Source organism: Giraffa tippelskirchi, chromosome 1 (genome assembly GCF_054371585.1).
Source record: "Giraffa tippelskirchi isolate mGirTip1 chromosome 1, T2T-mGirTip1v1.2.pri, whole genome shotgun sequence".
Lineage (NCBI taxonomy): Eukaryota > Metazoa > Chordata > Mammalia > Artiodactyla > Giraffidae > Giraffa > Giraffa tippelskirchi.
Genome location: NC_137275.1, coordinates 73874605 through 73901774, shown reverse-complemented (window position 1 = coordinate 73901774; position 27170 = coordinate 73874605). Strand labels below are relative to the sequence as shown.

Here is a 27170-nt window from a genome sequence, read left to right as displayed (position 1 = left end):
AATAAAGAAGCAAAGTTTGTGGAAAGGAAAGGTTGTCTTATTTTGGATGCCGACAATTGGGAGGGGGTGCTGTAGGCCTCACTCCTGTCCAAGGCTGATTATCCCTACTGACAAATCTGTGGGCAAAGCTATAGGCTGAGGGAGGGAGCTACATGCAGAAACAGCAGTCGGCTCTGACTAAGCATCTTGAAATTGATCATTATCTGATCAGTATCACCTTGATTGTTTTAAGTACAGTTCTACGGTTAGTTTGTTCCCATTTCCTTGAGGCCAATTCTTGGAATTGTGACAGCTTTTGTCATGGCTACAGTCTGGTCACCATGTAGTTAACTTTTTCCACCTGGTAGAGGTTTCAGTATCTATAAGAAAGCTCACAGGATATGGCTCAGAATATTATCTATAGCCCTTGAGAAGGAACTAAAGGTCCTTGACTGTGCTTAATGACTAAACCATTATTATGTGGTTTCCTTTGACTGTTTATCTTTGTTTCTGTATTTTCTCACTTCTCTGACTAAAATTATTCTTTGGCTAAAGTTTTTCCACAGATAAAAGGTAGGTGGAAGACATGGAGGGCATGAAGGCCTACTCTGTTTCACTAATGGCCTTTTCTCACTAATGCTAGTAGCATATGTGCACTTAAAAGCCTGAAGTCCATGTCATTCAACATCCAGTTTACCTTTCCAGATGCATCTCCCACTGTTTGTGTCTTGCTGTAGCTTGCTACACAATATTCCACAGCACTCTTAAATGTATAATGAAGTTTTAAAAATTCTGCATGACTGCTCACACCGTCATCTTGGCCTGGAATGTCCTCATCACTCATCCTCTCAAATCTCCCTCCAATACATCTTTCCTTCTGATCTTCTTAAGCCACTGTTGGCCCTTGTCACATCATATTAAGCTTTAATCTGTCTCTTCCACTAAATTGTCAATTCCAATAAGATAAGAACTAAGTCATGTTTACTTGGATAACATATAGGATTTTAGTAAGTTTTCTACTGCTATTTAAATTTAGAATACTCTATAACATAGTTCTTTCCCTAATTGAAATACATCCTCCAGTGGTCTGAATTAATGATATTTGGTGTGCTGTGTGCTCAGTCATGTCTGACTCTTCACAGTGCTATGGACTGTAGCCCGCCAGGCTCCTCTGTTCATGGGATTTTTCAGGCAAGAATACTGGAGTGGGTTCCCATTTCCTCCTCCAGTGGATCTTCCCAACCTAGGGATTGAACCCACATCTGCATCTCCTGCATTGCCAGGCGGGTTCTTTACCACTGAGCCACCTGGGAAACCCCCGATGAGATTTGGTAGAAGATATCAAACAAGTCTAGACCTCACAGTGTTTCTTTCTCTAATGTTTCAAACCATTTGGAGATCTAATTGATCACAGTTTGTCAAAACCTAGTCATGAAACATTGAGGAGGCTTCTTTAGACACAATTCAGTATTGTTATCCTTCTCACTTAAAGGAGGGGAAACTAAGGTACAGAGACATTAAGCAGTTTATCCACTGTTACACAACTTATGAGTGGTAGAACCAGAATTCATCTTCTAGATTCATCTTGATGGGCAAAACAGAATCAGTAAACGCCATGGGTGTGGGTTTTCTAGAACTAGTCCTACCTGTGTTCATAGCCCAATTCTAGTAGCTTTGTGACCTTGGGTAAGAAATTAACTTTGGTGATCTCATCTATAAAAATACCTTGTGGCAGTTTTAATCAGAGTGAGTTCTTTGCTGTGCCAGTCTGACTGCCTTAGGGTTTACCTGCTAGGGTGAGTTCCTTTGTCCAGTCTTCCAGGGCTATTTCTTTTCTTTTTTAAAATTTTATTTATTTTTAGATGCTCTGGGCCTTTGTTGCTGCAAGTGAACTTTCTCTAGTTGCGGTGAGCAGGGGCTACTCTTTGTTGCTGTGCAAGGACTTCTCATTGTGGTGGCTTCCCTTGTTGTGGAGCACAGGCTCTAGAGCTCTGGCTCAGTTGCTGTGATGCACGGGCTTTGTTGCTCTGCAGCAAGTGGAATCTTCCTGGACCAGGGATCGAACCCACGTACCCTGCATCGGCAGGCAGATTCTTAACCACTGGACCACGAGGGAAGTCCCAAGGGTCATTTTTGAGAGCAGAGAAGGATTTTTGGTGGGAGGATCATACCACCTTGACAGTCCGTGACCTATTGGCTCTTTTTTTTTTTTTTTTAGTTTAGAAAGTCTGTTTTTTGTAGAGAGGTTCTGTATATGTATTTCTTGAGGGGAATCAATGGTAGCCCAGTTAGGGAATTATGCAAATCTATCAAAGAACTAAATCACTTTTTTAAAAATAAATTTATTTATTTTAGTTGGGGGCTAATTACTTTACAATATTGTAGTGGTTTTTGCTATTGGCTCTTGAGATTGTTTTTGGGTTGAAAAATCCCAGTGTCCTATGAGCAAGGCATTTGTTTTTTTGCAACACAATTTCCTTAAAACTTGGAGAAGGGAACGGCAACCTACTCCAGTATTCTTGCCTGGAGAATTTCATGGACAGAGAAGCTGGGTGGGCTGCAGTTCATGGGGTTGCAAAGAGTCAGACAGGACTGAGTGACTTTCATACTTCGCTTAAAAATGTAGTCAGCTGATCGTTTATATTGTTTTCAAAACTTGTATCAATGACAGAAGGGTTTTCTATCACACTCTGAATCTCAGGTTGAAGCAGGGCCCCATACTCATGACTTCTTTACAATGTAAGTGAAAATTCTGTCCTTTCTCCTAGTTTTGAGGTTTACAGAATCAGCCTCAGGTTCTGTGATAGGCCAGGCAGTGGTGGTGAAATGGGGCGGATTTGTCCTGGATCTGGCCTCTCCTGGGCTATATTCCCACCCATATGCTGGTCAGTGAGAAGCATTGAGTCTTTGGACTAACCAGGGCTTTGAGGCAGAGGTTTTTTATTATTTATTTATTTTTTGGAAGAGGATCAGTGCTTCCTAACTCTTCTGCTATCCCCCAGATAGCTCCATTTCAAATACCCCACATCCCTCATTTTCTTCAACAATGCACTTATTTTTTGTAGGTCTCAGGTAATTTGGCAGTTGCCATACAGCTAGGCTTTGGTCATCATGAATTTCCTTAGCTAGCCTCAGGTGGAAAATGGCTTTTCTTCATGAGACTATGCACTTAACTGGTGTCCCTTATCTACTTTCCAATAGGCCTAACTGAAGGGAGCTCCTGTCTCTGTAGCCCTTGCTGGAGGCAATATTGCCTACAGCTTCTAAATATACAGGCATCCTGCCAAGTTGCCAACAAGTCTCAATGCTTCAGCATCAGTAGGCATGAAGTCTGAGTTACTAGAGGCAGCAGAATGGTTTAGCTGCCTGCTTTGCCATAGCAGGATACCTGTGGTTCCCCATTGTCCTGCATGAAGAGCAATGGAATCCTCAATTCTTCTCATCTGCACTCATCAAGCTCCACATGTTGGGGTCTGTCTTTTGCAGTACCCTATTTATTTTATATCAATTTCTAATTAGTACTTTTTGCTTACAAGAAAGTGAATCCTTGTAGCTAGCCTAAGAAAATAAGAAATTTATTAGAAGGATATTAGGATAATAGATAAAACTCAAAGACAGAAATGCAGCCAGGCTTTAGGAACAGACCAAAATCAGGAACTCAAAATTGTTAAAATTCTCTCCTCTCTTTTCTATCCATCTCTGCAGGTCAACTTCATCAGTCTTTTTCTCTGCATCCCAGCTCTCTGTTTCCTGATCTACATTTCAAAGGAGGAAAAAAAATGTAGCCAGTTACGGCTTTGAATTTTTTAAGTTTTAGGTCTAATCATCTTTTACTCTTTCAGCTGTTGATGAAGAATTTACTGCTGCTGATGCAGAGACAGAGAAGATGAGCTCAATAAACCAATGAGCTATGATGAAAGAGTCACAGTGCAGGGTCACAGTGCAGGAATGGGACAGTAATCATGTGACTGCAGAGAGGGATGTACAGGATGATTCTTAGAAAAAAGATGCTGAGTAGTCAAAGTAATATGTACCCTGTTGTTGAACTGTTGTAGTAACGTTGTAGGTAATGTTGTCAGAACAGGCAGAGGAATCTTAGACGGATTCACCCTCTGTTTAAGTGGTCCGTTCAATAGTGGTATAACTTGTTATAATGTATTTAGAATAGCGGTAGCAGGCAGACATGGCAATTCACAAATTCTTTTTTTGTGTGTGTGTGTGTGTGTGAGTGAATGGCTTATTTGTATTTCTCTTCCTTTTTTAAAAAAATTATTTTTCTTATTGATTTGTAAATTCTGGTATTCTGGAGCTTAATCTATTGTCTGTTCTGTATACTACAAATATTTTCCATTCAATTTTTTTTTTTTTTTTTTATAAATTTATTTATTTTAGTTGGGGGCTAATTACTTTACAATATTGTAATAGTTTTTGCCATACATTGACATGAATCAGCCATGGGTTTACATGTGTTCCCCTTCCCGGACCCCCCACCCACCTCCCTCCCCATCCCATCCTTCTGGATCATCCCATTGCCCCGGCCCTGAGCCCTTGTCACATGCATCGAACATGGAATGGTGCTCTGTTTCACATATGACAATACACATGTCTCAATGCCATTCTCCGAGAACGTCCCACCCTCCTCCCTCAGAGTCCATAAAATTGTTCCATGCATCTGTGTCTCTTATTCTGTCTCGCATATAGGGTTATCGTTACCATCTTTCAAATTCCATATATATGCATTAGTATACTGTATTGTTGTTTTTCTTTCTGGCTTACTTCACTCTGTATAATGGGCTCCAGTTTCATCCATCTCAGTAGAACCGATTCAAATGTATTTTTTTTAATGGCTGAGTAATATTCCATTGTGTATGTGTACCACAGCTTCCTTATCCATTCATCTGCTGATGGACATCTAGGTTGCTTCCATGTCCTGGCTATCGTAAACAGTGCTGCGATGAACATTGGGGTACACGCGTCTCTTTCAATTCTGGTTTCCTCGGTGTATATGCCCAGCAGTGGGATTGCTGGGTCATATGGCAGTTCTATTCCCAGTTTTTTAAGGAATCTCCACACTGTTCTCCATAGTGGCTGTACTAGTTTGCATTCCCACCAACAGTGTAAGAGGGTTCCCTTTTCTCCACACCCTCTCCAGCATTTATTGCTTGTAGACTTTTGGATAGCAGCCATTCTGACTGGTGTGAAATGATACCTCATTGTGGTTTTGATTTGCATTTCTCTAATAATGAGTGATGTTGAGCATCTTTTCATGTGTTTGTTAGCCATCTGTATGTCTTCTTTGGAGAAATGTCTGTTTAGTTCTTTGGCCCATTTTTTGATTGGGTCGTTTATTTTTCGGGAATTCAGCTGCAGAAGTTGCTTGTATATTTTTGAGATTAATTGTTTGTCTGTTGCTTCATTTGCTATTATTTTCTCCCATTCTGAAGGCTGTCTTTTCACCTTGTTTATAGTTTCCTTTGTTGTGCAAAAGCTTTTAATTTTAATTAGGTCCCATTTGTTTATTTTTGCTTTTATTTCCAATATTCTGGGAGGTGGGTCATGGAGGATCCTGCTGTGATTTATGTCGGAGAGTGTTTTGCCTATGTTTTCCTCTAGGAGTTTTATTGTTTCTGGTCTTACATTTAGATCTTTAATCCATTTTGAGTTTATTTTTGTGTACGGTGTTAGGAAGTGTTCTAGTTTCATTCTTTTACAAGTGGTTGACCAGTTTTCCCAGCACCACTTGTTAAAGAGATTGTCTTTTCTCCATTGTATATTCTTGCCTCCTTTGTTGAAGATAAGGTGTCCATATGTGCGTGGGTTTATCTCTGGGCTTTCTATTTTGTTCCATTGATCTATATTTCTATCTTTGTGCCAGTACCATACTGTCTTGATGACTGTGGCTTTGTAGTAGAGCCTGAAGTCAGGCAGGTTGATTCCTCCAGTTCCATTCTTCTTCCTCAAGATTGCTTTGGCTATTCGAGGTTTCTTATATTTCCATACAAATTGTGAGATGATTTGTTCTAGTTCTGTGAAAAATAGATAGGGATTGCATTGAATCTGTAGATTGCTTTGGGTAGAATACTCATTTTCACTATATTAATTCTTCCAATCCATGAACACGGTATATTTCTCCATCTGTTTGTGTCCTCTTTGATTTCTTTCATCAGTGTTTTATAGTTTTCTATATATAAGTCTTTTGTTTCTTTAGGTAGATATATTCCTAAGTATTTTATTCTTTTTGATGCAATGGTGAATGGTATTGTTTCCTTAATTTCTCTTTCTGTTTTCTCATTATTGGAGTATAGGAATGCAAGGGATTTCTGTGTGTTAATTTTATATCCTGCAACTTTACTATATTCATTGATCAACTCTAGTAATTTTCTAGTAGAGTCTTTAGGGTTTTCTATGTAGAGGATCATGTCATCTGCAAACAGTGAGAGTTTTACTTCTTCTTTTCCTATCTGGATTCCTTTTATTTCTTTTTCAGCTCTGATTGCTGTGGCCAAAACTTCCAAAACTATGTTGAATAGTAGTGGTGAAAGTGGGCATCCTTGCCTTGTTCCTGACTTTAGGGGAAATGCTTTCAATTTTTCACCATTGAGGATAATGTTTGCTGTGGGTTTGTCATATATAGCTTTTATTATGTTGAGATATGTTCCTTCTATTCCTGCTTTCTGGAGGGTTTTAATCATAAATGGATGCTGAATTTTGTCAAAGGCTTTTTCTGCATCTATTGAGATAACCATATGGTTTTTTTCTTTCAATTTGTTAATGTGGTGTATTACATTGATTGATTTGCAGATGTTAAAAAAACCTTGCATTCCTGGGATAAAGCCCACTTGGTCATGATGTATGATCTTTTTAATATGATGTTGGATTCTGTTTGCTAGAATTTTATTAAGGATTTTTGCATCTATGTTCATCAGTGATATTGGCCTGTAGTTTTCCTTTTTTGTGACATCTTTGTCTGGTTTTGGAATTAGGGTGATGGTGGCCTCATAGAATGAGTTTGGAAGTTTACCATCTTCTGCAATTTTCTGGAAGAGTTTGAGTAGGATAGGTGTTAGCTCTTCTCTAAATTTTTGGTAGAATTCCGCTGTGAAGCCGTCTGGTCCTGGGCTTTTGTTTGCTGGAAGATTTCTGATTACAGTTTCGATTTCCGTGCTTGTGATGGGTCTGTTAAGATCTTCTATTTCTTCCTGGTTCAGTTTTGGAAAGTTATACTTTTCTAAGAATTTGTCCATTTCTTCCAAGTTGTCCATTTTATTGGCATATAGCTGTTGGTAGTAGTCTCTTATGATCCTTTGTATTTCTGAATTCACAAATTCTTATCTAATGAATTGAAAAATTAACAAACAGAGGTCTCTATCAATTCAGTAGGAGAAGGTTTTCCATGTTTGCAACAAATTTGTGATCTGACAATTTGGTTATTACTCATTCATTCTTCAAGACTTTGCTTTTTCGCTATCTAAATGAAGGGGTAACTTCCTGTGAAATGAAGGGGTAACTTCCTGTGATACAAATCTCGTCACCCAAATGTACAGTCAAAAGAGATGAACAGGATAAACCAGCTATATTAAAATGTTCCCAGAATCCCTGCAGAAAATCAGGCCAACCTGTGGTAACACTGTTGAAACAAGGTACATCCTTGTCATCTGGTCAATCAGTTCCTTTATGTCAGAGTGTTATGGAAGTGCTTTCTTATTATGTTTCCATGGTAACTTATAGTTAGTCCCTGAATCTGACCAAAGCATCTTTTTCCCATCTGCCACAGCATACTTTTACCAGGAATTATCATTTTTACTGCATAAAAGTAAATAATACGGTGCATGGCATTTTTTGAAGAGAGGGCTGAAAATAATAATAATGTGCTTGTACTTGCTATTCTTAACCACCTCTCCCCAAAAAAACCACTTAGTACAAACAACTGCTAGACCAACTCCTTCTGGGAAGAACAGATTTAGAAAGAAGGGAGACATTATAGACAGTACCACATATGAGAAAGAAAATATAACGTCTCAGCCTGATACACTGTGGGATGCTGCAGGATGTTGACTCACTTTGCAACTATAGTCCTTTGTGAAAGTAGAAAGAAAACTAAATAGTCTTTTACACAATGAGTTCAGTTCAAACAAATCTCTCCTAACCCTGCATTGCTACAGGACTAGATGTCACCAATGTTAATATCTGTATTGGACAGTCAAAGAGCAGACCAAACAATTTCTCAAGTAGAGAAAACTCTCTGTACACACAGTCCTCTCCTGTGCAAGCAATAGGAATAGTTGGACAAATGAAAAAAAGCAAGAAATATTGATGACATTTTAAGAAAAAACACATAGTTCCTCCCTAAAAAAGAAGATATTTGCAAATAGCACAACCTGCTCACTGGCAGACCAATAAACTAGATCCAAACATCCCATCCATCTCTCCTGAGGGAACTTTGGGTTTTCCTGAAGAAAAGTTCCAGTTATAAATAAATGTTCCAAACATCTCTATAATTACTTGTTACTTTTAAAGAATTATCCGAGTGAAAATTCATTTTACCTAAAGCATATTTTACAACTGACCAGTAGTAACAAATTTGGTCCAAGAAGAGTATGTTTTTATTTTAGGTAGCAAAAGTTATATAAACATGTCTCCCCTTCTACAATGTGGGGTCATTTTCCTAAGTTCATTCTCTCACCAGAGCGATCAGAGGTTGACACATAGGAACAGAGATCAGGAAATGACCTCTACATCTTTCGCTTCACCATAAAATCTAAAATGAAAGGATCCTTTCCACTCAAAGAAAAGTGCTTTTCACAAAGAAACTTGTTTGAGAGAACTAATGCCCGACTCTTTTCTGTCTTTCGGCTCCTGATTTTTGGCCTCTGGAGGATGCATGTAGTTCCAATGAGGAAATCCTTGGAGAAGAGAGAAGAGGCACTTTTTATTTGTTTGTTTTATGGTCTTTGAACAGCCTGGATGCTTCTACAGTCATTTGCTCAGGAGTTCAAAGTGTGAATCATGGGTTTTCCTGGACTTTCTGGTCCTGTACAAACTGCCAGTTCTGATGATATGGCTTCATGAAAACATTCTCTCCTACTGATATCTTATTTCATAACATTAAAAAGGAGTGTGTGAAGTGATTGAATATTTTTTAAAGAAAAAATAGACAAATGCCTTTTTAAGATAACATAGAATAACTAACATCAAAAAAGGACGCAAATAACAAATGTTATTTTGCACAGGTGCAGAGAAAAGGATACCCTAGTACACTGTTGGTAGGAATGTAAATTGGTCTAGCTGCTATGGAAAACAGTATGGAAGTTTCTCAAAAAACTAAAAATAGAACTACCATATGACCCAGCAGTATTACTCCTGGATATATGTATATATATATAAGAAAGAAGCAAAAGCACTAATTCAAAAAGATACAAGTACAATGCTCATAGCAGCATTATTGCCAATATATGGAAACAACCTATGGGTCTATCAACAGATGAATAGATAAAGACAACGTGGTACATATATATACAATAAAATACCATTCAGCCATAAAAATGAATGAAATGTTGTCATTTTCAGCAACATTGATTGACTTGGAGGATATTATGCTAAGTAAATCAGATAGAGAAAGACAAATATTATATGATATCACTTGTATGTGGAATAACTAGTTTGTTATAGTATACAACAAACTAGTGACTATAACAAAAAGGAAGCAGATTCACAGATACAGAAAATAAACTAGTGGTTACCAATGGGAAGAGGGACAACATAGGCATGTGGAGTGGGAGGTACCAATTATTGGGTGTAAGTCTCAAGAACCTATTGTACAATACGTCCTTGGGAATATAGCCAATGTTTTGTAATAACTGTAAAGTAATCTCTCAAAATTGTATAAAAATAAATTAAAAAATAAGATAATATTTACCAAGTTCTTGTTCTAAATAAAATTTTAAAATTTATGATAGAAACAAATGAGGTTGATATAATAAATATTTGTCATGTTTTTATATGCAGCTAGTCTAGAGCTTCTCTTCTTATAACAATAAGTATTTTTGAAGATGAAATTAATACCTCTAGGGCTTCCCAGGTGGTGCAGTGGTAAAGAATCCATTTGACAATGCAGGAGCCACAAGAGACATGGGTTCGATCCCTGGGTCCAGAAAAATCTCCTGGAGTAGGAAGTGGCAACCCACTCCAGTATTCTTGCCTGAAAAATTCCATGGGCAGAGGAGACTTCCGGGCCACAATCCATGGGATCGCAAAGAATTGGACATAACTGAGCAACTGAGCACACACAAACAGTATTATCTTTAGATCAGTACTGATACAGAGGCAAAGGCCTTTTTTCCCATAAATATCATGACATCTAATTGGAAGCTAAACTTTTCAATTAAAAAAATTCTAATTCAAATAAACATGAAAGTTTATTTGTAGGAAAATATATAATAGAGCTATCATCATAATTTGTTTCTTTTCAGTCATCTGGCTATTTATTAAATACTCTTTTGTGTACAGGTTTTTGCTAAGTTCTGAAGAAATGTGAAAGACACAAAATCATGACTTAAACCTCAATGCACTTTCTGTATACTTGGGGGAAGGGATGCAAAACACAGTTCTTAATATATCATTTAAAAAACCTATGATCCTTCTTTTACCTGCCCAGTGACATCATTACATCCTCCCACAGTATTTAGGGGCCTCTACCATGTGCCTGATCCTCACAACTTTCTGGGATATATTCTAATGTCCAGGGAAACCATGGCTACTTGTTACTTTGTGACAGTCCCTTACCTAGCTCTGAGCTCCGTGCCTGTGTTCATGCAGTGCCTGTCAGTAAGAACACACTTTCTTTCAACACCTCCTGTCTTCTACTTCAGTTCAATGGAATCATTGTCTCCTCCTTACTCCCTTCTAGGTAGAAGTAATTCTTCCCTTGCCTGAATCCTTTTAGCTCTGTTTCTCATTGTGTTTTTCTTATTCAACACAATATTCTAGATATTAGTGTATATTTCTTATTCACCCCACTAAAATTATTCTAAGGCATTTCAAATAGTTGTTTATCTAAATACCTCTATATCCATTGTCTAATTCAGTGTCTGGTTTATAACATATACTCAAACATATGGTAGTTGAATAGATGAATGACTGAATAAATGAGTACTGGAAACAACCAGGGAATAATTAAGGACAATAATTGTGTAGCAATGGATGCAGAGTACTAGAAAGGTAAAGGAAATTGAAAGGAAAGAATGAAATAGCATAAATGTGGACTGGACTACTCTAAGAAAACCAAATGGAAAATTTAAACCTGATTTTGGCCTTTAAGGATGATCATGGTCAAACAGTAGAACCAAAGTAGCTAAGAATAATTGGGCCTAGGAGTCTGGCTAGAGAAGGAGAACAAAGGAATCAAAAGGTAGGTTGTCAGAGGAAAGTTTCAGGCCATACTTCATGTAAGGCTGAGCAGAAAACATACAAGCCATAAGATAAAACCTGATTATCTGAAATTCCAGAAATTAAGCTCTGCTTCTAGGACACAGGCTATTTGCAGAGAAATAACACATTCAATTGAGAAGGGCTGGGTCTGATTTTGTTTTCACTATCATTTTTATTGGGCATGGGATACTTCAACCCTCCATTTTCTCATCCATAAAATGGGAATTTTAATTCCCACCCAACTGGGTTTTGTGCAGATTAAGTAAAATGATATGTGGAAAGTGCTGGGAACACAGGAGATCAGTAAATGGCAAATCTTATTAATTTGCTCTGGTCTCCAGTTTGAATACTTGTTAAGATTGTCTCTAAGTCCATTTGTGGCCAACGCATCTTTGAGACTTGAAGCCTGTTCCTAATTGTTCTATAAGAAGTCTTTTTGGAGTTGAAGTGGAGACTCTAATAGAGGTAATAATGATTATGATGACAAAAGAACTTTTAGCAGCTTATATTTATTGAGAGCCTATTATGGACTAGCAACCATACTAAGAGTCTCATAAGAATTATTGCATTTTATTTCAACAAAACGTATGTGGCAAACAAAACAACACGTACTGGTATTTGAGCTTTTTCACAGGAATTTTCTCAGAAGAAAGTGTGTCAGGATCTCAGCAATCCCTGTCAATGGGAATATAGCAGAAACCAGAAGAGGGAGTCCAGGGGCAGTGAAAAGGCACACCAATTCAGAGGCTTACCCTGACAATGGAATCCAGGATATAGTAGTTAAAAGGTGTGGTAATCTCATATCTGATTCAAACACACCTCTATCCCAGGGACTCCAATCCTGCAAGCATCCAGGGTACAGGGAAAGCCAGGCAGACAGGAGGTGGCACTGTGATTCTTAGTGGGACCGTTGTGGTAGCAGGACAATACAAGAAGCAAGATACAGCCTCCTTGGGAAAGGAATTTGGCAAGAATTAGGTGGGCTAAATGGAGAAGGCAATGGCAACCCACTCCAGTACTCTTGCCTGGAAAATCCCATGGACAGAGGAGACTGGTGGGGTGCAGTCCATGGGGTCACTAAGAGTCGGACACAACTGAGCGACTTTGCTTTCACTTTTCACTTTCATGCATTGGAGAAGGAAATGGCAACCCACTCCAGTGTTCTTGCCTGGAGAATCCCAGGGACGGGGGAGCCTGGTGGACTGCCATCTATGGGGTCGTACAGAGTCAGACACGACTGAAGCGACTTAGCAGCAGCAGCAGCAGCAGCAGGTGGCTGAAAGGATCCCATCTCATGGATTAAAGCAAAAATGGCAAACTTTTTGTCTCTTGTACAATTTCTGAGCAAGCAAATGGTTATCTAAAGCTTTCTGTTTGAGACCAAATTTAGGCTAAGCAATAAAGAATATAAATAAAGAATATCATGATCTATTGGTGATGTCTGCCATGAGTAATAGCGGGAGAAGTGGCATCAGACCAGTTTTGACTCTTGGGTTTAGTAGAAGAATCAAGACAGACTTGAAGAAAAAGGAAGAAGGTGTATATAAAAAGGAACTGTTATAAAGGGATAACTTTTAGGAGATGCTAGGAAAGAGACACTTGGGGCCAATCCATCTAGTTCTGAACTGAATAGAGGGAATATGCCTAGGTCAATTAAGTACATCTCTTTTCCCCAATCTGTTGCCTTCTTAATAATTGACTGTAGAGTTCTAATGGCCTAGCTGTCCATGTACGCAAAGTAGAGGCTTGGAGTTAGGTGTCCCATGTTTCCAATTTGCTATTTATAAAGATCCATGAACTTCTCAGGAAGGAATTCAGTATGCATTCTCAGAAGATATGCTAAGTCGCTTCAGTTGTGTCCGACTCTTTGTGACCCCATGGACTGTATGTAGCCTGCCAGGCTCCTCTGTCCATGGAATTCTCCAGGCAAGAATATTGGAGTGGATTGCCATTTCCTTCTCCAGGGGATCTTCCTGACCCAGGAATCGAACCCTTGTCTCTTTTATCTCCTGCATTGGCAGGGAGGCTCTTTACCACTAGTGCCACGTGGGAGGTAATGATATTGAAAAAACAAATACATATATATATATATAGAGAGAGAGAGAGAGACAGAGAGATAAAAGGAAGATAAACATAAAGGAAGGTAAACATTTTTTTTTATTATTTTCATAACAAAATTTGGTAGTGCTTTTGTTTGAAATACATCAAAGTAATAATTGTATTTTGCTAAGAGGCCTTTTTCAAGAACTATATTTTTTAAATTTAAATATACTTGCATCTATTTATTTAAATAAGAAAGAACACAAATGCCAGCAAAAAGAAGAAAACATCTCAAAAGTCTTTCAATATATATTATAGCAAATTATTCTTTTTTTTCAAAGTGAGGAGCAGAGAGGTGGCTATTTGAACTATTTTTTTCTCCTTGAAACCACATTCCTGTGGCATTACTCAAATTAAATCCTGCAGTCATTGAAAGTGGAAAGAGAAAATGACTATATTAAAACCAAACAGAAAATGAATCTGGATCTTTTTATTATATTTTTCTAGGTCTGTAACTTCCCAACCTGTTCTGTTTGTGAAAATAGACAAATATAACTCTCCACAAGAAGAAACAGCTGTCAGTCTCTCAAGCCCTGTTTCTTAAAGCAGACTTGTTTTGAGGGACTAAGAGTAAGGTGACTATATGTAGAAATGCCTATTTGAAAGCTCTTGTTCTATTTGTGTGGTAACCTCCAAATTTATGTCTTACTCTATGAGAAAAAAACAAAGCCATGTATGAAACAGGTTTTTAAGCATTCTTTTTTAGAAAAGAAAAAGTCATGTCTGAAAAGAAGACAGTATACTTATAATGATTGCATAGTTTTTCTAATTGTGTCTTTTGATTTAACAACTTTTGAACAATTTTTTAAAATAACTGCTATATTATTTGACATAACAATTCTATCAACATGAATAGGGAACAAGCCTGATGTATTGTCTACAAAGTGAACTTATGGATAGAAGTTAACAAGTAAAAATGTAAAAACAAAGCAAGTGCAAGCAAATACATATATACATAGAGTACATTTTTTCCCTTTCATTCATTTACTCACTCATGAAGAAAGCATTTTTTTAGTGGATTGGATTTTGTCCTCTCTCCCAAAAGATAAATCCACCCAAAATTTGTTGAATATAGCCTTATTTGGAAAAAAGGTCTTTGTGATAAGCTAGGAATCTTGAGATGAAATCATCCCAGATTACCTGGGTAGACCCTAAATCCAATGACCCTAAATCCAAGACACACAAAGGAAAGAGACAGAAAGGAGAAGGCCACTGAGCAGAGATTGGAGTTATGCAAACGTAAGCCAAGGAACTCAAAGAACTACCAGAAGCTCGAAAAAACAAGCAAAGATTTCCCCCTAATGCCTTCAGGTAGAGTCCTTGATTTCAGACTTCTGGCCTCCAGAACTGCTAGCGAATGAATTTTTGTTGTACCCGAGCTTGCGCTAATTTTTTGGCAGCCCTAGAAATCTAACACAGTATCTCTGAACACATTTCATGTGCCATGTGTATTGTTAGGCAAGTATACATCTGTGAGTAAGATATTATCTTATCATCTTGCCCTGGAGGGAATCACAGTCTGGCACATGAAACAGACATTTAACAATGTATATTCTAAGTGAAGTTTAGACCAAAGGATGGTGGGGGTCTCAGTTCCTGAGAGCTTCCATTATCCATGAGTGCACTGTAGAGACTCAGGTACCTCAAGATGCCAGAGATGCAAGGGGAAGCTTCCTAGAGGAAATAGTATTTTAGCTAATCTTGAAGAGGTGGGTAGAAATTTTCATGATGAAAGGTTGGAAAGCAGGCTGTATTGGAGATAGAAAACTGAAGGAAAGGAAAGTCTGAAAGACACAAAAATGTGTCAACAAATAATAGAGACGTTTCAACCTTGTCATGAGCCTTCTCAGATGATGCCGATGAGCATAATCCAAAGGGTGGTAGATCCATAAGGACTCTAGAGCTCTGGCAACTTTGAAGAATGGAGTTCCCATGCAAACTAGGAATTTATATGAAACAAAAATAAACTTCTGTCTTGTAGATCATTGTTTTTCATATTCTGATCAAATTAGATGAACTTGTGTGTATGTTAGTCACTCAGTCATGTCTGACTCTTTGTGACCTCATGGACTACAGCCCACCAGACTCCTCTGTCCATGGAATTCTCCAGGTAAGAATACTGGAGTGGGTAGCCATTCCCTTCTCCAGGGGTTCCTCCTGACCCAGGGATCCAACCCAGATCTCCTGTACTGCAGGCAGATTCTTTACCACCTGAGCCACCAGGGAAGCCCAAGATGAACTTACATTCTCACTATCATCAATCAGGAAGAGGAACTGGAATGGGGGGTATTGCTGGTGGGAGAAAGGGTTAATTGGTTATTAGGTGGTGAGAATGTAGTTAAAGTAGTATGAGAGGGAGAAAGAGAGCTGGATTGAAGACAAAATCCAGAGGACATGGTAATCAATTATATACAGAGGGCAAAAAAGAGAAAGAAATAAAATGTGATTTTAGTTGCAAAATGAGGCATTGGGGTTAATGGTAATAAGGATAGAGAATAATTGGAGTAAGGTCATCCCCTTCATGTATCACAGCCTTGTCATGGCTAAGGGGCTTGTATAACTCAGTGAAGCTATGAGCCGTGCTGGCAGGGCCACCCAAGATGGAAAGGTCATAGTGAAGAGTTCTGACAAAACGTGGTCCACTGGAGGAGGAAATGGCAAACCACTCCAGTATTCTTACTGTGAGAACCCCATAATTGGGTCACAAAGAGTTGGACATGACTTAGAGACTGAACAACAAAGCCTTAGGAAGAAGAGGCATAAAATAATCAGACAAAACAAGCCCTTGGGCGCAGCAATGAAGAAAGCCTATTTTTGGCTGGTTTCCTTGTCTGTCATTGACAACTTGTTCAGTATTCGGTGAGTGTTTTCACACAATTTCCTCAGTTTCATGCAGCCTCTGTCAAAGACTGCAGTCACCTTTACTGTTTGTTTCCACAAAGCTCTCAGTGTAAGGTAAAAGTGAACCTCCGATGGGCTTTGGCACTGAGCTACTTGTTTTTATTTTTTACTGGTTTAGGAAATCATGATACTATAATAATAGGTATATGTAATTATATATATTTGTCAAAACTCATAGACTGTACAATACAGAGAGTAAACCCAAATGCCAGTTTTGGACTTTGCATGACAGTGATGTATCAAGGTTGGTTCATTGATTGTAACAAATGTACCACCGTGGTACAAGATGTTGGTGGTGGAGGGGCATTGCTTGTGTTGGGGAACTGTTGACAGAAACCACCCACCTTGCCCACTTGCTTGAGTTGTCTCACAATAAGGAACATGATGCTGTGCTGAAAACTAACTGGGAGAATTCAGGAGGGGCCACAAGAGGGAGGAGATGATAAACCTCTCATTAACCCCCACACTGGAATCCATCTTAGCTAAAAGATGCACACCACCAGGAAGGACCCTGAGTCACCAAATAGGGACCAACCAATTTGGTTAGTAGACGAGAGACAAGCTGGTATCCCCATTACCATGAAAACCTGAGACTGCAGGCCATGTGGCAGAGCAGTTTTTCTGGGCTCCTTTATCCTGCTATTCTCTGCTTGAGTGCCTCTTCCCAATAAAGTCTCTTGCTTTGTTAGTATGTGTGTCCCCTTGGACAATTCATTTCCAAATGTTAGATGAGAGCCCACGCCTGGGCCCTGGAAGAGATCCCCCTTTCTGCCACACACGTACGTGGAGATGTGGGAACTCTTTTTTATGCTCAATTTTTCTGTGAACCTAAAACTTCTTTAAAAAATAAAATATTAATTTTAAAAATACATATGTGTGCCTTTTTTGAAAAACAGTAAGTTGCTCTGCACTTTTTATTCCAGTTCAAGGAAATCAATTATTTTCTTTTAGAAAAAAAATCAAATGCAGGAATTTCAGTTTCCACGTTCTCAGGTATTTGGAGTTATAATAAAGATATTTTGGTAACTATTATAAACATCCATTAGGCATTTCAAAGGTAGTAAGCCCATAGAGATTGCTGTATTTTTCTTTGTGGAAAGTAAATAAACAACTTTCATTGAGAGAACAGCTTTGGTTATATAAGTTTGTTTAGAAATAGAATAATCAAGTTAATATGGTTTTTAAGAGTCTGGCCCTGGAGTTACTGCAAGGAGATCAAACCAGTCAATCATAAAGGAAATCAGTCCTGAATATTCATTGGAAGGACTGATGCTGAAGCTGAAACTCCAATACTTTGGCCACCTGATGCGAAGAACTAATTCATTGGAAAAGACCCTGATGCTGGGAAAGATTGAGGGCAGGAGGAGAAGAGGATGACAGAGGATGAGATGGTTGGATGGCATCACCGACTCAGTGAACGTGAGTTTGGGCAAGCTCTGGGAGTTGGTGATGGACAGGGAAGCCTGGTGTGCTGCAGTCCATGGGGTCGCAAAGAATCGGACACAACTGAGTGACTGAACTGAACATGGAGTTACTAACCTAGTCAATTCCTGGCTCCAACACAGATATGGGTTCTTGTTTTTTTTTTTGGGGGGGGGCAATTCTTTGATACATTCTAAATCTTATTTTCTTCATCTCTAAAATGAAGTTAATAGGAATACCCGCAGTTCATTGATTTATTGACAAGATTGAATAAGAAAATGTATGTAAAGTATTTAGCATAAGGCCTGACAAAAGAGACTGCTCAATAAATATGTGTTTTTGTGATTAGAGGATATTTTCCAGTCAGCAAATAACTAATGTCTTGGAGGACATTCAATCATTTACTGAGCAAGAAATGAACTGAGTTCTGAAAATCCTGACTTCTGGTTTTAGTTATGATTGAAGGAATAGATATTAGACTTACTCTCCTGCAATTAACAACTTTGAAACTGGGAAGGGAAAAAAAACACATAAAGTAGCTCTTCTCAGGCTTTAGTTAACAGACAGCTCAGGGCTGTGATCCTTGAGATACACGAAGCCCAAGTGAACACCAAGTTCATTCTGATTCATGGAATGCAATTTCCAAATTGTGGTCCAGGGAAATGGAGCTCGAACAGAGAGCAGCAGTCTTGCCAACCATAGACACAGAGATTAAAGTTTGGGACTACTAAAGTAGCTGGGATTTACATCTCAGGGCACCAAAAATAAGGGTGCTTAGAAGAGAAGCACCCCAGAAATCTGCACTACCGTTCTCTTGAATCTTTGAGTACTCGTGTGTACATGTGATCAAATTCAGAGAGGCCTAGTAAGGAGTAGCTACTTTGGGGCTGTGAGCTGAATAGAAATCCAAGAGAATACATAGTGCTGGGAGACAATGGAATGAATGCCAACAAGCCAGGGCTAAGGCCCCAGAAGAATCATAGTTTCAAAAGGAGGACTCCTCCAGCCCTAGTGTTAGGGATAATCTGGCCCCACTCTAACAAAACTTAAACCCAAACCTCAGGTAAAACATGCTGAGCCACCAGTAAATTATTTGCCAGAATAAGATCCAACATTCTTTACAGGAAGGCAAATCTAGAATCTCAAAAATATAACGTTCCATTGTCTAGCATGAAAATTTAAAAATTACTACACATGTGAAGAATCAGAAAAATATAACCAAAATAGGAGAAGAAGAAGGCTGTAGAAACAAATCCAGAGATGACAGACATGTCAGAATTCTCAGACAATGATTTCAGGCAACTATTATAAAAGTGGCCAAAAATCTAAAGACAAGGATAAATAGATGAGTAAACAGCTGTGGGATCTCAGTAAATAAATAAATGAAAAATAAAAGAGAGACAAGAAATCAAATGAAAAGTGCAGAACTAAAAACTAAATCTGAAATTTAGAGATTTGTGATATCTTAACAGCAGTTTGGATACTACAAAAGAAAAGATTTTGAAGACAGATAAATAAAAACTTTGCAAACTGAAATATACACAATAAAGAAAAATAGGCTGAACAAAAAAATGAACAGAGTTTCAATGGCCTACAGGGTATTGTAGAGTCATCTAACATTTGTGGAATAGAAATCTCAGAGGCAGAAGAGAACTTTTAGCAGGAAAAAAAAGTGTTAAGAAAAATAATAGTAAAAGAAATCCCAAAATTTAATTAAGTAAAAATAAAAACACAGAGAACATTGTCCATCTCCAAATAACTAATGTCCCTTAGGACAACCATTCATCTCTTCAGTAATAACTGAACATTTTAAAGCTTAGTTTTGAAAATCCCCAATTCTTGTTTTGGCCATGATGAAGGAATGAGCCACAAACAGGATAAACACAAGGAAAACCACATCTAAGCATACTGTAGTACAACTGCTTTAAACCAGATTAAAAATAAAAATTTCAAAGCATTCAGAAGAAAAAGACATAATACACACAGGAAAGTAACAATAGAATAACCACTACATTCTCATCAGAAACAGTACAAGCCAGAAAACATTGGAATGGCAGTTTTTAACATGCTAAATAAGGAATAAATTATGAATTTAAAATTGAAATCAAGCAAAATTTTCCATCAAAATTTTAATCCAATGAATATATTTTCAGATAATCTAAGTGATGACCTGTACTACAAGATGTGTTAAATAAACTCATTCAGGTTAGAGGGAATTATGCAAAAATTAGAAACTCAAATCTACATGAATAAATAAAGAACACTAAACATTTTTACTTCCTTAACTTTTTAAAAAAGAAACGAATTATTTGAAATATGAGTAATACTATGTTGTGGAGTTTGTAATGTATAGAAGTGAGATATACAACAAATAGTGCAAAGAAGGGCGGAGGGAAATGGAAGTACATTTATGTATGATTTTTATGTTATGTGTGAAGTGTTATCCTATCAGTGCAATGTGTAGGCTAAGGATGCAAAATGTAATCCCTAAAGGATGCATTAAAGAAATAAAACAGTGAAATGCCATAGGCCAAAACAGGAGCTTAAAATGTCATATTAGGAAATGTTCAATTAAAAAGAGAGGAAAAGATGAAAATAGAAAAAAGATATATGGGGCAATAGAAAACAAATAGTAATATGGTAGAGTTAAACCTACCCATGTCAATCATTATGTCAAATGTAGAGGTACTAGACAACCAGTTAAAAAGCAGAGAAGTAATATCCAACTACAGGCTGTTTTCAAGAGATTCTCTTCAAATATAGAGACATAGATTAAAAAAGTAAAAGGATGGAAAACAAGATATACCATGAAACACTAAGCATAAGAAAGCTGGAATGGCTATATTAATATCAGACAAAGTATATCATTTATAATAGCATCAAAAATAATAAAAACTTGGGAATAAATTTAACCAAGGAGGTGAAAGACCTGTACACTGAAAATGATAAAACATTGATGAGAGAGAGTGAAGAAGACACCAATAAATAGAAAAATATTCTGTGCCCATGGATTCAAAGAATTAACATTATTAAAAATGTCCATACTACCTAAAGCAGTCTACAGATTTAAGGAAATCTCTATCAGAGTCCCAAGGGCATTTTTTTCACAAAAATATAACAAACAATCTTAAAATTTGTATTGGACCACAAAAGATTCCAAATAGCCAAAGCACTCTTGAAAAGGAAAAGCAAAGCTGGAAGCATTATACTTCCTAATTTCAAACTATATTACAAAGCTATAGCAATCAAAATTGCTATAGGTTTGGCATAGAAAAAACAGGCACATGACCAGTGGAACAGAACAAAGAGCCCAGAAATAAATCCATGGATATATGGGCAACTAATTTTTGGCAAGGGCAACAAGAACACACAATGGGGAGACAATAGTCTCTTCAATAAATTATGCTAGGAAAACTGGATATTCACATGCAAAAGATTGAAACTAGACCCCTGTTTACACAGCTCAGAAAAGTTAACTCAAAATAGATGAAAGACTTAAGTATAAGATCTGAAACAATAAAACTCCTGGAAGAAATGATAGGGAGTAATCTCTTTGACATTGGTCTTGACAATGTCTTGGATAAGACCTTAAAAATGCAGGCAACAAAAGCTAAAATGAACAAGTGGGAAACTAGAGAGCTTCTGCACAGCAAAGGAAACAATCAAAAAATTGAAAAGTCAACATACAGAATGAGGGAAAATATTTGCAAACCATATATCTAATAAGGAGTTAACATCCAAAACATATATAAAACTTAAAGACTCAATATTAAAATGAGATTAAGTTTTCCAGAGCTTCTATTGTATACTTTTTATGCTCAGTGTTTTTGTATTATGACTTGATAGGATAATATCAGTGTTTTAAGTAGTGTCACAGATATTGAAGAAATTGCCTGATAAAACAAAATGCAATTCATGAATTTCCCAATTGATCTATTAACTGGGATCTATTGAAAGGATCTATTCCCAATTGATCCTTTCACAGCTATCACTTCCTTTTGTTATAGGTGTAAAGTAATCTTTATATTTATAAAGTAGAAGTGTTCAATACGAGGTGGAAATATGAAAGAAAAGTGCCTGTTTTCATTTGTCTGAGACCCCTGGCTACCCCCAGATATACATTTTCTCTTTAATCTTTTCCAAAGTAATCTTTCTCTCTACCTCATCAAAATGTATCAGTCAAGGTTAAAGGAAAACTATGGGTCTATATTTAGATGAGAGACTTAAAGAGGTACTTGCAATAAGCTATTATAACTACTATTGTTACAAGTGGTTTTGTTGGATTACAGAGGGAGTCCTTGAAGTGTTTTCTAAACATAAATCAACTTCAAAACAGGTTTTCCCTCAGCTAGTATATCTTACCTCTTTTAAACACTAGAGCATTTCTAGTGCAATATTAAAACTTTCAAGTTGCTTTATATACACTTATGCTTGTCAAAACATTATTTTCAACTAATTACTTATAGGCAAGTGTTCTCCTGAGCTTTTCCGCTTAAAGGAAGTTAAAGTAAAAAGGTCAAATTGTAGTCAGACTATTTCGTTAAGAGTGGTGATTTGATCAGATCTCATCTTAAATTATATTTTTCTCTAGAACTTTAGTCATTTCTCCCACCTCTTCATTCTGCATCATCCTTTGCAACTGTATTAATCTGCCAATATTGCAAAGTTTTAATCAAAAATTTTTAATAAAATTGATGAAAATATAAACAGGTTTAGAAATTTGAGAGTAGGCCTGAAATATTATTCACATCGTATTTATATATAAAACATATATAATAGGTGTATATATTGAAAGTTTTTGCCTTAGCATAATATTTCAGGTTGCCATAGTCTCCATTTCCTTTTACTTGGAAATGGAAGAGAGGTGAGTTGCCTATAACTGATAGTCTCCACACCATCCTTGTTCCCTTACCATCTGGTTTTGACCAGTGGGAAGCAACATACCAGGAAATCAGCTGGTGGGATTGGAGAGAGGTCAGGGTATTAGTCTGCCACTCCTTCCCTGTCTGACTGTGGTTTAGACAGTGGTTGCCAAAACCTATCAGGCAGCCTGTGTCTGACAGCCTCTCTTCCCAGAGCTTAACCTCTTTCCAGGCTTGGCAAGACTATTTCATCCTCTTGAGCCTTCAGATCCATGAGTGGTAACAATTTCTCATAGTTGCTGAAACCTAACTCCCTCACCATCCCTTGTTGTATTTTACCCCTGCCCCTACCCTTGTAAACAATCCTTTCATTAAGTGCTCTCTAAGGATGCCATCCATTTACTCCTTGAACATAGACTGTGTGCTCCCAACGTGACCTCAGGAAATAGACCCTCAATGTAGATTATGAATTGGTTGCCATGAGCTCCAATCTCTTTAACAAGAGGAAAATGTGCGCTAGGTAAACTATAGCATGCAAAGTCATTGTGTTAACCCGAATTATTACCAACAGTAGTATAGGGTAGAGCAACCATCCCTAACCACAAGGCCACTGATTGGTAGAGATCCATGGCCTGTTAGGAATCAGGCCACACAGCAGAAAGTGAGTGAGTGGCAGGTGAGCCAGCAAAGCTTCATCTGTATTTACAGCTGCTCCGCATCACTCATATTACTGCCTGAGCGCTTCCTCCTATCAGATCAGTGGTGGCTTTAGATGCTCATAGGAGCATGAACCCTACTGTGAATGCTACATGTGAAGGTTCTAGGTTCCACACTGCTTATGAGAATCTAATGCCTGATCTGAGGTGGAGCTGAGGTGGTAATATTAGTACTGGAGAGTGGGTGCAAATACAGATTATCATTAGCAGAGAGGTTTGACTGCACAGAGACCATAACTCTATCAATGTGTGGCAAGTGACAATTAAGCTGCATTTGGTGGCAGGCTTTATAGTGGCAAGTGAGTTGATGTACTTCAGTTGTACCTACATCTGCAGGCTTTAAGTCAGAAGTGCATTTTAGTCTGCATGGGGCCCTCCTATTATTTTATTTACCGCTTCCACCCATGCCTCTTTCCCACACTGTGCACTTGTCTCACTCACATTTTGGTAAGCCGACAAGCTAACCCTAGCCAAAATGAGTAGGAAAAAAACGCCACTGGGGAGCTTCTTTGAAAAGGGGAAAAGACGCTAAGAGTGCCAACAAAAAGAAAACTGCATTTGAAAGAAAACACCAAGTCCTACTGAAGTTCCAGGTTCATTGCAACAGGTGATTCACATTCCCCAAGCCTGCTTTATATAACATGTGGAGACTAGCTATCCAACAAGACACGACTGAAGCAACTTGGCAGCAGGAGCTATCCAACAAAACCATAAAACCTTCACAACTGCTTTACCACATGGAGACCAAACACCCTGCCTTAAAAGACAAGCCCTTGGAGTTTTTCAAAAGAAAAATGTGAACATGAAGAACAGAAGCAATGTTGAAGGCCATCATTTCATCACATCAGTCTGCACTGAAAGCATCATTCTTATCATCGGCTAACCACACTGCTAAAGCTAATAAGCCTTTTACTACTGGTGAAGAGTTAATCCTGAGGAGATTTGTCATGAGCTTTTAAGAGAGGATACATTTCAAAAGGTAGTAAATGTTCCTCTATCAGCTAGCACCAAAGCTAGATGAATTGGTAAAATAGCAGAGAATGTTGAGGCACAACTGTTAGCAAGGATTAATTAATGTATCACCATGGCACACGATCCAGGTTGACGAGTCTACCAATGCTGACAAGGCAACAATGCTTGTTTCAGTATGATTTATTTTCAGGAGGATGTGCGTGAGGATGTTATGTGCACTTTTTGTTGCCAACCAACACCACATCCGCAGAACTATTTAAGTCTTTGAATGATTACATATCAGGAAAACTGAATGGGTCATTTTGTGTTGGTATAATGTACAGACGGAGTGGCTGCCATGACTGGACAGCTTTCTGGTTTCACTACTTGGGTCAAAGAAGTTGCTTCTGAATGTGAGTCTACTTAATGCGTGATCCATAGACAAACACTGGCTTGCCAAAAAATGTCCATTTTTTGGACAAAAAACTTAACGTTTTGCAGGGTGCGTTGCAAAACTTTGCAAAGTTTTGCAGCTCTGTGAGGAGATGGACACAGAGCGCACACATCTGCTCTTATACACAGAAATGAGATGGCTTTCTAAAGGTAGATCACTGGCCAGAGTTTCTGAGTTATGAGAGCTGCTCCAGAGATTTCTTTCAGAAAAACAGTCACCACTGGCAGCATACTTCAGGGACACAGAATGGGTTGCAAAACCTGCTGAATTGTATTACATATACCCTGCTCAATGAACTCAATCTGTCACTTCAGAGGAGAACAACCGTTCAAGTCAGCAGATAAAGTGGCTGTATTCAAAGCTAAACTGGAATTATGGAAGCAACAAATGAACATTGGGATTTTTGACATGTTTCAAACATTAGCAGTGATTTGAAAGAGACCGAGCCAAGGCCTTCTTTCTCTGAGCTGGTGCATGATCACCTATCTCAGCTTTCAAAAGAATTTGAACATTACTTCCCAATCACAAAATACCTTTGAACTGGGAAGGAATGGAACTGTGACCCATTTGTGAATAAACCAGGCAAATTGGGGCTTCCCAGGTGGTGCAGTGGTAAAGAATCTGCGTGGCAATGCAAGAGACGCAGGTTCAATCCCTGGGTAAGGAAAATCCCCTGGAGGAGGAAATGACATATCCCATTCTAGTATTCTCGCCTGGAAAATTCCATGGACAGAGGAGCCTGACGGGCTACAGTTCATGGGGTCACAGAGTTGGACACGACTGAGCCACTGAGGACACAGGCATAGGTAACTGACTTTGTGCTAGGAGAGGATCAGCTACCTGAGATCACACATAACAGTGGTCTTAAAAGTATGTTTGAGACAACTTCAAATCTCCATACATTCTGAATTAAAGTTAAGGCAGAATATCCTGAGACTGCCACAAAAGCACTAAAAAAGCTGCTTCCGTTTCCAACATCCTATCCTATGTGGAATACAAAAAATACAACAAATGAGTGAATATAACAAAAAAAGAAGAAAACTCACAGATACAGAGAACAAACTAGTGGTTAGCACTGGGGAGGTGGGAGGTACAAACCATTGGGTGTAATATAGACTCAAGAATGTAAAATATTGTACGACATGGGGAAAATAGCCAATATTTTATAACAACTGTAAATGGAAATACAATAAATTAATACAATAAAAATTTTAAGAGTCAATATTCTCAAAGAATATTTGAAAAATAGATATGATTTTCTCTAATTTTTACCTAAATTAATGTGCTTTAAAGATCTGGAGTAATATAAATATGTAAAGGGGGTGGGGACAACAAATTGTGGCACCACAATTTATAACACAAACATGTAGACACACAACGTAGACACACAATAAACAAAAAATCCTGATCTGTTGATTCAGTTGTAATGTGCTTTTTTAACAGAGATCACAACCTCCTTTGTGAATCATCAAATATACATTCATGGCATCATTTTCAAAGGCTTCTGTTCATTCCTAGCACAAAATGTTAATCCACCCTCCATTGCGGCCTTTTGTTTATGTTCAGACAAATCTGTGATGCAAACAACTATGAAGTTGTTTAGGGGTATGGAGTCTCAGCTCACCTGAGGACAGGTGGTCATGCCTCACTCCCCAGTAGTCCTGTGGGTCAAGTGGGTCCTGAGAGGAGAGGGGGCTAAAGGATGTAAGGACTAAGGGTGCTTTGGAATAGATTTCTATGGGAGACCCCTCACATACCCTAAACCCATCATGTTATTTCCACCAACCTGGGAACATCCCCCCGTTCCAAGCAACAACAAGGCCACACTTATTCCAGGAGGGGCTCAGCCGCTAGGAATCAGGCTCAGGGAACCTGCGCTTCTGGAAGTTCTTACCCCAAACCTTCAGGCTATTCAGTGGTCTCAGGTGTGCTGTGCCTGATAGCTCCAGCTCAGTGCTACTGAATACGGGTCTGAGGGAATCACATCAGCACCAACAAAACACTTGTTAAAGATGCCATTTCATGAACCCCACAGGAGAATCATACTTAGACTGGGGCCCTGATTTCTGCAAAATTTGTGTGCACTTCAAAGCTTTGAAAGGAATGTTTGCTGTGTGGTTCCCGTGCAGTTTCACGTTAGTATTTCATGGTAAGTGTTTAGCAATAACACCTGTGCCCTTCCCACAGAGTCCATTGATCTGAGTGAGAGCATCTGCATTGTTTCAACACCAGGTGATTCTAAGTTAGGCCTGGTTTAAGCACGAGGCCTGCAGGGTACATGGGTGAGAGTTGCTTCCAGTCTTCAGTCCTTTTCTGTTTGGGGAGGCATCGATGTTTGCTCTCCATGGGATGAGACGT

At 38.3% G+C, this 27170-nt stretch overlaps 2 long non-coding RNA genes across 2 annotated transcripts in view; one reads left to right on the top strand and one right to left on the bottom strand.

Annotated features, from left to right (window-relative positions):
• LOC145546579 (uncharacterized) overlaps nt 1–15565 on the bottom strand; it is a 35322-nt gene extending 19757 nt beyond the window's left edge. The window contains exon 1 of the long non-coding RNA XR_014083046.1: nt 15337–15565. This is a non-coding gene — a long non-coding RNA (uncharacterized LOC145546579). The remainder of the gene's footprint in view (nt 1–15336) is intronic.
• The window catches only part of LOC145546576 (uncharacterized), a 266864-nt gene that overhangs the window by 216575 nt on the left and 23119 nt on the right, over nt 1–27170 (top strand). The gene's annotated exons all lie outside the window — the stretch shown is intronic.